Source organism: Pangasianodon hypophthalmus, chromosome 22 (genome assembly GCF_027358585.1).
Source record: "Pangasianodon hypophthalmus isolate fPanHyp1 chromosome 22, fPanHyp1.pri, whole genome shotgun sequence".
Classification (NCBI taxonomy): Eukaryota; Metazoa; Chordata; class Actinopteri; order Siluriformes; family Pangasiidae; genus Pangasianodon; species Pangasianodon hypophthalmus.
Genome location: NC_069731.1, coordinates 4,359,750 through 4,372,763, shown reverse-complemented (window position 1 = coordinate 4,372,763; position 13,014 = coordinate 4,359,750). Strand labels below are relative to the sequence as shown.

At 38.8% G+C, this 13,014-nt stretch overlaps 1 protein-coding gene across 1 annotated transcript in view; it reads right to left on the bottom strand.

The window, feature by feature from the left end:
* The window catches only part of iglon5 (IgLON family member 5), a 130,401-nt gene that overhangs the window by 17,949 nt on the left and 99,438 nt on the right, over positions 1–13,014 (bottom strand). The window lies entirely within an intron of this gene.

Below are 13,014 nucleotides of genomic sequence, written 5' to 3'. Positions count from 1 at the left end.
TCACACACACACACAAACACAAGTGCGGTCACACTCACAAAGTCACAGCATACAAATAACATATTGTCGCATTGGATAGACATGAGGTCAGGTACAATTACTGAGATACATGCATCCTCTCTCTCTCACTCACTCACACACACACACACACACACACACACACACACACACACACACACATACACACCAAGCCCACTCTGAACCTGTGCTAGATAACCTAGGATGATAATCATTCAAACAAACCTTTGGGCAATACCGTTATTGCAAAATAATCAACTTCAGGGTGCTAACAGTAACTCTGCTTTGTGTCAGACCGCATCACACCCTGTCCTTGATTATTTTCCTATAAATGCCTGCCCAAATAAGTCAGCACATTATGTTAAATAGATATAGCCACCAGCTGTATATTTCACTTTATGTATCTCATTTTGCACTTTGTTTCATTATACACTCATTTTATGTCCCGTAAAGGCTCTATCAATTGGGACACTAAGCCCAGGTTAGTGGCAGTGTGGCCTCAGTTCTCCGCCACACCCCCGCCATCTTTAATATCTTCCAGTCAATATTTGGTGGTTCCTGCCTTCGAGGTTTAATATGCGCTGTCTTATGAAGAAAGAAGTTAAGAGGCTTGAGGAGATTTTATGTGTTTTAGTGCAGAAGGCAGCAAAGCGACAGTTCGTCAAGAGAATGAGGCAAAGAATTTCCAAGCAGTGCTGCGTCTGATGACCGGCTGCTTGGCTTTTTTTTAAATTAGCGCATGGAAGGGAGACAGCAAATAGCCCGAGTCTAATGAAAAGGAAAAGCAATGCCAGACAGTGTCACATCTAAATTGAGTAAAACAATGACATTGGGAAAAGACAGAGAGTGGAAATAAACAGGATGGAGTGTTTATTCACTTTCAGTATGCTACAGAAGAGGAGAATTGTGGATATGTTTTTTACATTTACTTTAATTTATTTGCCAGACACTTTTATCCCAAGACAGGTTGAATTTAATCCAAACAGAGTCAAGCAGTTGAGGGTTAAGACTCATGCTCAGAGCTCAAGAACCTAGCATTGGCTCTCTGGGATTTGAACTCACAACCTTCTGAGCACTAGAGCGCAACATTAACTCTCTCCCACTCTCTCTTTCTTTTTTCTCTCTTGCTCTCTTCTCTCTCTGTCTGAAAGTCTCCAGCTGAAAGGTCTAATCACATTAGCGACGGCAGCTAATACTGTGCCAGTGACTGCGGCACTGTGCCTGTGTCTGTGAGAGCAATAGACGGGTGCTTGATGTACTAAGTGTGTGTGTGTGTGTGTGTGTGTGTGTGTTTATTGCAGCAGCAGCTACTTTCTCTCGCCCATGTGGAACAACAGCAGTTCATCGACATAGCGTATTGAGGTTAATTCAATTCAGTGCTTCCCCTTGCACACTCATACACTCACGGATGCCGGGAAACCTGGGGAATACACACACACACAGCCATTAAATAGATGATGTGTGCATAAGCTAAAGCCCCAAAACAACACAGGGAGAGCCATAAATGGAAGGACTGGGAGGGGGATAGTGGGGTGGTATTCCCTATTCCCTACTCAATTCCCATTTTCACAACTCAATTGGCACCTCTGATTTTAATACATGCTCCATCCCCTGTTCACTGTCTGGCTTAATGCAGTATTTTAGTTGGGACATCACACTGGGTACATTTTTGCATGCATAGGGTTTAATCCAGAATGGTATGCATAAGCATATATGCGTATCTTATTAAGTGTAAATACTTTTTAATCAGAGTATTAACGTAGTGTTAACGGTACACACTCTGGATAAACATTGAATTACATTGGAAATGTCATCCTTATTCTCTATGGGCCATATTCTCTACAAGTGAAGACTTCATACTTAAATTATGTAGACCAATATTAAGATGTCTGATATAAATATAACTGCAAATTTCTTTTACTCAGACACTTCTACTCAAGAAAGATCAGACAACTTCAGAGGCTTGAACTACACACAAGTGATTTGCATAATCCCAAAGAAGATCAACTTATGCATGTGCGTAACCCGAGTCTGAATACACATAACTTTCCCTTTTTAACTTTTGGACTTAAGTGACTAGCTCTGAATATGGCCCTATGTATTATGTTGTATTAACAAGCATGACTTGGCATAGGTTAGGAAATTGACAATTGGTCATTGCTATTGACAGTTGGTCATTACTATGCTTTGCTGGTTTGTTATAACTGTGTTTATGGGGGAGACGATTTGTCTATAATTCGTGCCTGGGAAATTTATTTTAAAAATCCTGGCAGTTAGATTTCTTTATCCTGTGTACTCAGCATGAACATGCTGTTTAAAGTCAGCAATTTCAACAGAAGTTCCCTGAAGCTAGCTGTCTAGGATAGAATGCCTGAATGTTTGTGCAAGAGGTGGACCTTTCTTGATTTGACAAGCAATGTCATTGACAGATGAATAAAAATGCCTCTTTGTCCTGATTGACTGGGTGTTGGTGTGTGATACAAAGGACTGGAATTTAGTGCAAAAGTTGGTTGTATATGGAGTATGGATAGGGACAGGGCAGTCAAATTTATAAAGGAAGCTGCATTACAAGATCCACCGCCTCACATCCTGCTGTCAGACGCAGCCCTGAGCTGCTAAGGATCACAGACAGGGTGTGAAAACACCTGGGAGCCTCACGGCGCACAGCCGCCACCCTTCAGCATTAATAATACACCAAGAGTGTGTGAGTGAGAAACAGAGATGTGAGTGTGAGGGAGGGAGAGTGCAGGGAGTGACGAGTAACGAATGGGTAATGTAGTGAGAGATAGTGTCTATGTGAGAGAAAGAGATGAGAGCAGGACAGAGGAGCAAAAAGGAATGGAGGGAATGCACAGAGCAGCAGGAGGAGGGAAGCGTGGGAGGGCGAAATTCGAGAGACACTTTATGACTGTACACCAGCTCCAGCAAAATTGATATAACCTTGAGGTTTTGTACTGGCTGCTATCGCAATGGGCTGGAGGATTCAATCAGCACAAGTCGGAGAGAGAAGCATCTCTCATGGACAAGCTGTCGCTTTTTAACTTTCTTTCCAAACTAAACCATGTTCTCTCTCTAGACAATTCCCGACATTCCATAGTTCTGGCATAAATTCAGCTCTGTCGCAAAAAAGAGTCCCGAGAAAATTTCTTAAATATAAGACAAGATGAAAACATGACCACTGAGAAAATCAGATCATGTACATACAGTAGGTACTGCAAAGGAAATACCACAGGAATCATATCTATATGATCCTAGGGCACCATATTCCCAGTGCAATATTCTCACAGTTCCATTTTCCTCAATATGATACTGTTGCTTATTAAAGAACTGTTGAAGACTTGGGGTCACCAAAGGTCAAAGGTGATTTAAAAACTTGCATGTAAAAATTAGATTTTTAAAACATATTTCAAATTATTTTTTTATTTGCTAATTTAATAAACATAATGTCATATGTTATTTACTGAATATATAATATTAGAATATTACATAATCAGTAAATAGCATATTCTTCATATATAATATATAGTACGTTTCACTTTATTAACACATCGTTCATATTGTTTTACATACACTCAGAGTGGGAAGATCAACTCAAATTATTTTTACGTAGTCAGAAAGACAAACACTTTATTTGTATTAAAAAAAAAATCTAAAAAAGAATGGATTACAATAATGTTTTTTTTTAACAAGCGTACAAGTTAGCAGTTAGCTCAGATACCTCAGAGATGTCGTTACACAAGCTTATTCACCTGGCAAACAAACATAGTGCTATGTTAGAATTTCACTCAGCCAGAATAATTAGGAAAAGAAAACAAATGACTAATGAAATCCAGAAATCCAGAGGGATGTTTAAGGTAAGTTAATATCTATTACCTCATTTAAATAACTAGCTACTGTGAGACCAGGCCAACATTGTTTATATACTTAGTGGTTAGCTCATATATTTGATTTTACCTCAGAGATGTTGGAGTTACTGTGAAAAATATTTATACAGAAGATATACAGAAGCTCACTCAGCTGACAAACAAACACAGTGCTATGTTAGAATATCACACAGCCAGAATATTTAAGAAATGGCTTAAAAATTAGAATGGTATACAAAATCCAGAAGGACATGATGAATTTTCAGGTAAGTTAATGTTTATTGCATTGTTTAACTAGTTACTGTTACCACTTTTAAAGTTTATTAATAAGCTTGGAAATTAGCGGTTAGCTCATATGTTTCAATTTTACCTCAGGTAAAAGCTGACAAAAACAAACAAACAACAAAAAAAAAACAGTGCTATGTTAGAATTTTAGAATGACTAATGAAAAACTAAAAGTTAATATTTATTACCTCATTTAGCTAGCTAGCTACTGTGAGGTCAGGCTAACATTTTTTTTATAAGCTTAGTAGTTAGCTCATGTATTTGATTTTACCTCAGAGATGTTGGAGTTACTGTGAGAAATATTTACATTGAAGATATACACAATTCAGCTCATTCAGCTGTCACACACCCACATTTAATTTTATATTTTAATATAATAATTTAATATTTAGTGTCTTGTTTAACTATCTACAGATAGCTTGCCACTTTTTCAGTAAGTTTGGAAGATAGCTATTAGCTACATATTTGATGTTACCTCAGGGATGTTGTAGCTTGGTTAGCCGACATACACAACTCTGCTATGTAAGCACTTTAAGCTAGAAATGAAAGAAAAGAATTACAAAAACCTGGAAGGATGTCAGGAAAATTTATGTTTTTTTTTTGCCATGTTCAGGAAGCTAAATAGTAGCTTATTAATTTCAACAAACATACACATAAGCAGCTGATTATTTGTTTTTACCTCAGAGATACATTTACTGTGAGCTAAAGATTTATGCTAGCTAGACAATCTCATTAAGCTGACACACACATTGTGCTGTGTTGGCACTTCTTTTGGAGTAGCTTTAGAGTGCAATAACTAATTAGTATAAAATTGAGAACATTTTAATTTGATTGATTGCTTGTTGGATGAAATTATGATCATAGTTCTGGGTCACATATTTTATATTTAAGGAGGAAAAAACTGGTTTATCATCACTTTGTATTTGTTAGTGGGACTGTAATTTTAGAATCTCAGCACGACATGGAGGTGCATTTAATTGTACCAATAATCAGTTATACTGTGTGATGTGTAAGGAGCAAAACACGACAGGGTGTGTTGTGTTAGGAAGATAATTAGCCACGTGGTGGTGTGTTGCAGCGATGTGAAGTTATTGTTACCACCAGCAGCTCATCTTGAAGTGTTTTCTTCCTTTTATACCACAGCAATTTGTCAATGATTACATTTCTTCATTAATTAGGTTAAAGAATGACACGATACTTAGTTTATAGTTGTTAAATTTTCATCATTTATTGTTGCCGTACATCTGCAAAACAAGTCAGTTCCTGTTATGACTTATGTTGTAACAGCTATAAACTGTTGTTCCTTCACTCGCCTATCTTTATTCTCTCTTAGTTTGTCATGTTAACAAGAAACCGGAAAACCACACACTCCTCTGTAAGGTTACCGACTGGTACAAAGCGCTGATACTGGAGACTCCTTCCATAAACGTTAAATAAACATCTCCTTATAGAAAACGTCATCATATCAATGATTATGTGTTTTTCTTTAAATAACATTTTTTAAAATTTAAATCTATTAACTTAGATTGTCTGACAAGAATTGCCTGTTACTATAGACCAAGTTGATTAATATAGACCTGTGATTTGAATTACAGTCACAACTACTGTCAGAGCATCTGCTATAGAAAATTACTTCCTTCAGACCAATCGGAATCAAGAAAACACCTTCTGACCAATCGGAATCGAGAATTCAGCAGCACTGTGGTGTAACCTGTGTTACTCAAAACGTAAATGATTGTTCTATTCAGGAAGTGGCTGCCTAGTTAGGTATTTTTGAAGTCTGTCTCATCCAAGGGCAGTATAAGGTCAGCTGTCTTCTAACGGTGCTTATAGTGTCCTTGTCAAAGAAGACAATCTCATGATTTTGTTCACCAGACAAGAGTTCCTTTAAGATTGAGGGTAAAACTGTCAGTCTGACTGAGTGATAATGCTTCAGTAATGTAGTCATTTTTAAAACCCTATATAGTGATAGGATCATAAAAGGTGATAAAATGTTAGGCATTTATTGTGATATGAAAATTTAATGTCTGCATATGCCTAGTCTCTAACCTCTCCTTCACCCTTACCCAGCCGCACCCGGCTCTGTCCGGTAGACAGTCCCGAAACACATGTTCAGCTCAGCTCACTTTGTACGATTCCCCTAACACCCGCAGGACATTAATTTAAACATGATTTGTATCCTTTTGACTTTTACACACTCTGCTGTGTAATCGCACTCGCTTCCAGCTCAGAGTCATTAAGCAGAGCAAGTCAGAGCCAGACCGGAGAAACCTCGCCGTCTTTGTACCATACATCTACTTGTTGCCCTTGACGAACAAATAAAGACGAGGAAGGCAGTGAGTAGAGACAGGCAAAGAATAAGCTGCTTATGAGTGGTGTCAGATCGAAGGGGGGAAAAAACACAGATTCAGAAAAGCATGAAGCAAAGAAGGGCACAAAGAAGAAAGCAAAGGAGGGAGGGAGGGCAAATCAGAATGCAGGCGTAGAGATGTGGAACGAGGGATGACCGAAGTGAGGGAGGAAAGATGGCATGGGAGAAGGAGGAGGGGGATACAGGGAGGGTGGTGCGCACACACACACGCACACACACACATGATTAACAGTGGCACACTGCAGCCCATTAAATATTTACGGAGGCGCTTTCCTCTGCCACCTCGGTGATGAAGACAGGCGGCCGGAGGATTATCAGATGGTAGAAGCCCGAGGCGCAAGAGGATTAAACATTAACTGGCAGACAGATCCCGTTTCTTTGGCGTCTGATCCCATTAACACTGGCCAGGCCGCATTGACCCCCCCCATCTCTCGCACGCACACACACATTTCTCCACCCACAGAGCCTCTTGACTCAACTCCACGTCTCTCTCCGTGACGACACTGAATGATGGAGAAGGAAAGGGTGCCCTCTGGACGCCACTTGCTCCTGGCACAAGATGGATCACTCGACACACAAACACACACACACACACACACACATACACTTCAGCTGACTGTAGATCTGTAGTCTGCAGGAGGATGAGTGCAGAGTGTGGAGTTAACACTGAACCGTCTAAGAGAGAAGTTTGTTGAGGTTGTCTGATTCATATCAGGGCTGTGCAGAGAAATTCTGGGAAAAACTGGGATGCAGGGAATTTTTGGGAAATTAAATGCCATTCTCCACACTTCAAACCACTCCCACTACTATCATAACACCACTCATAATCATGCACTCTGTACAACATCTACCGAAACACAGTATTCCTTAAAGAAGTATATTTAAATTTTAAAGGAATGGATCAACAAAAAATCAAAATGACATTATTTTGATCATCCAGGATGTGTTTGGTGTTTTAACATTTACTTCTTTAGCTTTGCACTAACATGTATTATATCTTAATATATATTCATAAGCCATGCAAATTCACTTTTAACACCTAAAGCTGAGCAATTTGTGCCAAAGCTGATCTAGTACAATGATGTACAATGACAGCTGGGGGGCAAGAGTCTTGTCACCCAGTTGTAATACAGTAAAATATAATTATCATACACACCCGCTAAAAAGGGCACTTGTATACTCTGAGGGCAAAAGGTCAGCAGCTCAGCTTGACGTTTATCTGTGACACAATTTTATTTAGAATAAAGGGTGCAAAGGTTAAGTAGGGATCACATCGAGTACTGCTTAACCATAATACACGATTAATTGAACTTATTCCATGCTGCATGTTTTATGTAATATCTAATTTTGGTTTACATAATGCATTTTTCGAGCAGTTTTTTTTCTCTATATCAAAGCTTATGCAGTATGGCAAAGTATGTTATAATATTTGCATCAATGTAATACCTTCTGCTTATTCTTATACACAAATACAAACATCAGAACCTACGGTAAAAGGTCACGTGAAATTGCAGACCAGGATAGTTAGCATCCTTATGAACAAAACCAGTTGCCATAGCAACCAGAAAGCACCCAATTGGAGGTGTCTGAATTCTTCATTATACCAACACTAACGTATACAAATATTATTTTAAAGTGGTAGTATAAAATTGATTCTAAACCTGTAATGACCCCATGAGTTTAAAATTTGGCTAGTTTCTTCCTTTCAGATTTTTTTTCCAGTCCAGAAAAGGAGCTCCTCTCATTAGCTGGAAAAGAACTACTTTTAGTTAAAAGGCAACTTGCAGGCAAATGTATTAACAGACAGGGTGGGGTTATTTTGTGCATGTGTGTGGTTAGGAGAAGGCTTGTTATGTTTTTTAATCAAAAGTCCAACTGGCAATTCAAAATGACAAACTGCGTCTTTCATGGTGAATCTTTGAAAAGATTCTTTCTATGGAAGCGAGGACAACGTATGTGACATTCAAATACGTGCAAATTTGTAAATCCATTTTTGAATGTAGTTTAATCACATAGCCTGTCTGGAGACGTTGTTTCCAACCTTTGATCAGTGCTGGATAAAGACTCATGGCAGATGAGAGTTCGTTGCGAGACGTATGCGCAAATAAACTACAATTTCAAACAACATCAAACTGTGACTTGTTATTTTAAGGAAATCTCTTCAGCGAGGGATTTATCAGCAGCCGTGAATGTGATAAAACTACCTCCTTTCCTGTAACTAGATGGAAATGTTGCTCTTTGATGTCACTGAATAGATTTCACGATGCTGATGTCAATGATATTTTTGCAATTTAGAGCCAAGCCAACACACACACAATCTAGACAACTTCACGGACACTGAACACCCCAGAAGTTTGGATGCTTAGTTCCCCTCTCATGCATAAACTTGGGGAATTTCAAACTTGAAAATAAACACACAAACAATGCAATTTTGGCCTTGAGTCCACACCATACAGCTGTAAAATAATTTTCTAGTTTCTCCATCTGTTTTGAGGATGGCTAACATTACCAGCGTATATCATTACACTCTCCAGACACACATCACTCAGTAAAAGCACGTTTGTATTTTCAATCAGTCAGTGTTAAAGCTGCCAGGAGCTGCACTCGGGAATTTCCTCGAAGCGCTGTCAGATCTTAACCCCCATTTTTGCTCGGAGAGAAACCCCAAACCCCCTTTGCTCTCAAAGATCAATACACTAGTTAAACTGTTATTTCTCCCATAAAGGGGGAAAAAAAACATGTGCTCCAACTACTATCCTGCACAGATCATCGGATGGAGTTAGCTGTCACATGGGATGAGTGTGAGTCATTTCAAAAGATTAAATAAAGTGCACTGTCATCCGTGGCTATAACTAAGGGAGCTAGCAAGAGTAACGGCAGAGACGGGTGAAGAACCTGAACTGCTCGCACACACAAAAAAAAACAAAAAAACGAGTGATATAACTGAAACCTAGGATAAAGAAAGAAATTAAATTATTCACTTTTAATGTGTCTGTTAAACTTTTTTACTCTGTAAATTTTTAAAATTACAGCTTTCGTGAAAAAAGCATGCTGACTTCACATAATTCTTTACGGTTATAGGTTTCTCTCGTAATTAGCGCAGAGGGATGAGTTTCTGCCTTGGTGTTTTGTCTACGAACCCAGCTGACTGCATCAACACATTTGTTTATTATTCAGCTAATGTTAGAAGATTACAGCACAACATCTGCTCATTCATTTATTTCTAGAAAACTTACATTTCATTGTGGCATATGTGAATATAAAGCGCCTTTATACATGTAGCTGACGTTCTATTAACAGCTCCTTTAATCACCCTTTGGGATTACGTTCTTATGATTGATTTTATTTTTCTTCTCCTGCTAACGGGCTCACGCTGTAGGCAGCATAGAGATGAAGTCATATGACCCATACCAAGTAAGTTGTAGAGCGATTTTCAGGATTTTGAGGTGCTAGGTGAACAAGTATGATGAGTAGCAGTGGTAAAAAAAACCCTTTTTTTTCTAATTCAGAAGGAAGCATTTGCCTGCAAAATAATTGATGTGTCTATCCAGATTGAAGAGTTGGTCAAAAAACAGTAGGTTGGTCTGTATTTTTCTCAAGGGAATGGAGGAGAAAAACAACGCCATGGCTGATCTGGACGGAAATAAAGTCATGGAGGAGCAACTGAAAATGCTGGAATTATTCCACGGCCAAATGTAAATTCAATCCCGTCTGAATAGGGCATTTTTTTTTTTTTTTTTTTCTTTTTTTACTGTCTAATGATAGCTAAGTTAGCATTTAACGTTTAACAGTTAATGTTTCTTAGAGTTAGCTAGGTAACTAAAATTAATCAAAATGTATAGCTAGCTAAAATTACCTCTAAAGTGATTTAGAGCTAGCTAACATTAATGTTAGTAGTAAGTAAATAAAAATAAACATTTTATAGACAGCATGCTCTCTAATAATAATAATAATAATAATAATAATAATAATAATAATAATAATAGGGTCTAAATTAAAAATGAGTCATTCGGCTGGCTAATGTTAGCATAGTGACCATACTTTTAAACTGTTTATCAGCCAGTCAGGGGCTTCTTCTTTACATCATCAGCCTTTTTTATTTAACTGTAATATTTTTGAGAATTCAATATTATTGGTAATTTGATTGTAGCTTCTCAACTAGATAATACAGTGTAAATAGTCTCTCTCTCTCTCTCTCTCTCTCTCTCACTCACACACACACACACACACACACACATTCTTTTTCTGTCTCTCTCAACCAATCAAAGCATGCCTGGGGGCAGAAATGATGACGGATGTGTGGATTTATTGCATTTTCAGGCAAATTAATGACACAGCTCTGGGGATCTCCAACTTAATTAATAATTAAACTGTGATTACTATCAAACACAATTAAAGCTGTTTAATTTAGTTATTATAGTTTTAAGTCTAATTGACTGATCTGTTAAATTGAATGAGTTTAATCCAAAGCGTCAATAAGTTAAAACAAGCAGAAATGTCAACTTAAATCGAACTGCAGTTTTAATGAAATTGGGAAAGGTGCTGTTAGTATGATACAAAATGTTTTGAATTTACTTCTTAACCCAGTCTGGGTTCTGTGGGTGAAAAATTATGTGAAAAGACATAAAAAGCTTTAATGGCTCCAATAAAAAAACATGATGGTACATATTTGCCTAAATTTAAATAAAAATAAAATTAAAAAATAAATTTAACCTAGGGAGGGGGTTGATGGATTTGTTAAAACAATTATTTATTTGTTTGTTTGTTTGTTTGTTTGTTTCTCCTCTGGCCTTTGAAGTTTGAGAAGCCCAGCTCTAGATCGTTTAGCCTCTCCAAAGAATATGTTAGAAAATATTCCCAACATAGTCACTGGAGCAAAAGGGCAGAGATCTGTATCAGGAAAGTACACTCAGAAAGAAAATCATTGTTAGAACTCTGGCATTTAGATGTCGTTTGACTTTTTGTTCAGTTTTTGTGTGCATGAGTGCAGCGCATTGGAATGAGCTTATGAACATCTCGGCGCCGTGGCGCAGCACTTCTGAATAATTCACTCTTGTTTTAATGCTCAGTGCTCAGCGACAGTGAAAACCGAAGCCATTGACAGAGAAGAGCAGAGCTCAAACCACACAGCCATATGTCAGTTTCTCTGCTCAGCTTCTGAGGTGTGAGAATACCCGTCACTGACACAGAGGCTTAGCAAACGGAGGCTCGGCTCAATATCTTTCATGGTGTGAATACACATCCCTTGCATTCATTCCGCTTGCTAGTTCCCTCACACGACTCTACATTCCGACACTGATAAATGAAACTAGTTGTAGGTATTATCTGTCTTGCATTGATCCGGAGCTGATGAAACAGTATAAAGGCTCATTTTCGTACATGAGGTGTGTTGGAACCATCTGTTGGTAAGAGAGAGGGAGGAAAGAGGAAGGGGTGGAAGGTTCGGTACCCCAGGATCCTGCGGCTGTCAGGATAATACAGCACTATGGCGGTCGTGCCTAGAACAAACGTGAATTACCTCGGGGAGCTGAAACCAGATAGCACCTGCTTAGGCGAGAAGCCTCAGGGTCGAGAGAGAGAGAGTGAGAGGGAGGGAAGGAGGGATGAAGCAGAACCACAGCATGGGACCCTGACAGGTTGGCAGTGAAAGACAGAGTGGCATGTTGGAAACGTCTGGATTTCCCTTCAGACTCAGTGCTGTCTGTCAGTTCAGACTGTCTGCATTATTAGCTGAGGATGGTGAGCAGAACATGATGTCACCATAGAGTGTATATATGAATCAGGCTGTACATCATGCCATCATACATATTCAGCACCACAGGGACTAGATCTGTGGCTGCTCTGGAGCTCTGGAGCTCAAGTACCACAATATTTCAAATATTCTGACCAGCGGGTTGTGTTGTCACCTCACAGCGCCAGAGTTCAATCCTGCCTGTGTGGAGTTTCGCATGTTCTCCACATGTCCGCATGGGTTTCCTCCCACCTTCCAAAGTAGGTGGATTGGCTACGCTTAATTGACCCTAGTGTACATGAATGAGTGGACATCCATGGTGATCTACGTTGTACTGGTGTCCCATCCAGGGTGAATTCTCCCACCTTGTGTGCTCAGTGTTTCCTCCATGATCCTGACCAGGACATAGCAGTTACTGAAGAGGAATGAATTTAAACACCACACTTTGGTAGATATAATACCAGTGGTAGGGCTGGACAAATCAGTAGCCTGGGCACTTGGGAAAAGCAGATTTCATATCCAAGCTATTAGTGTTTTTTTATATGTAGTTGCCCTGAGGACAAGTAGGTAAAATCCCTGCTCCCTCATTGCCTTTCACAAAACAGTAGTTTTCATTTGGTGCGTAGCTATGTTTAAACCTAATTCACTTCTGCTCCTGCTATACATAACAGACACAATGGTTAAACATACAGATATGGACAGTACATGACATCTCATAGCACAAACATGATGACACATTGAAAACT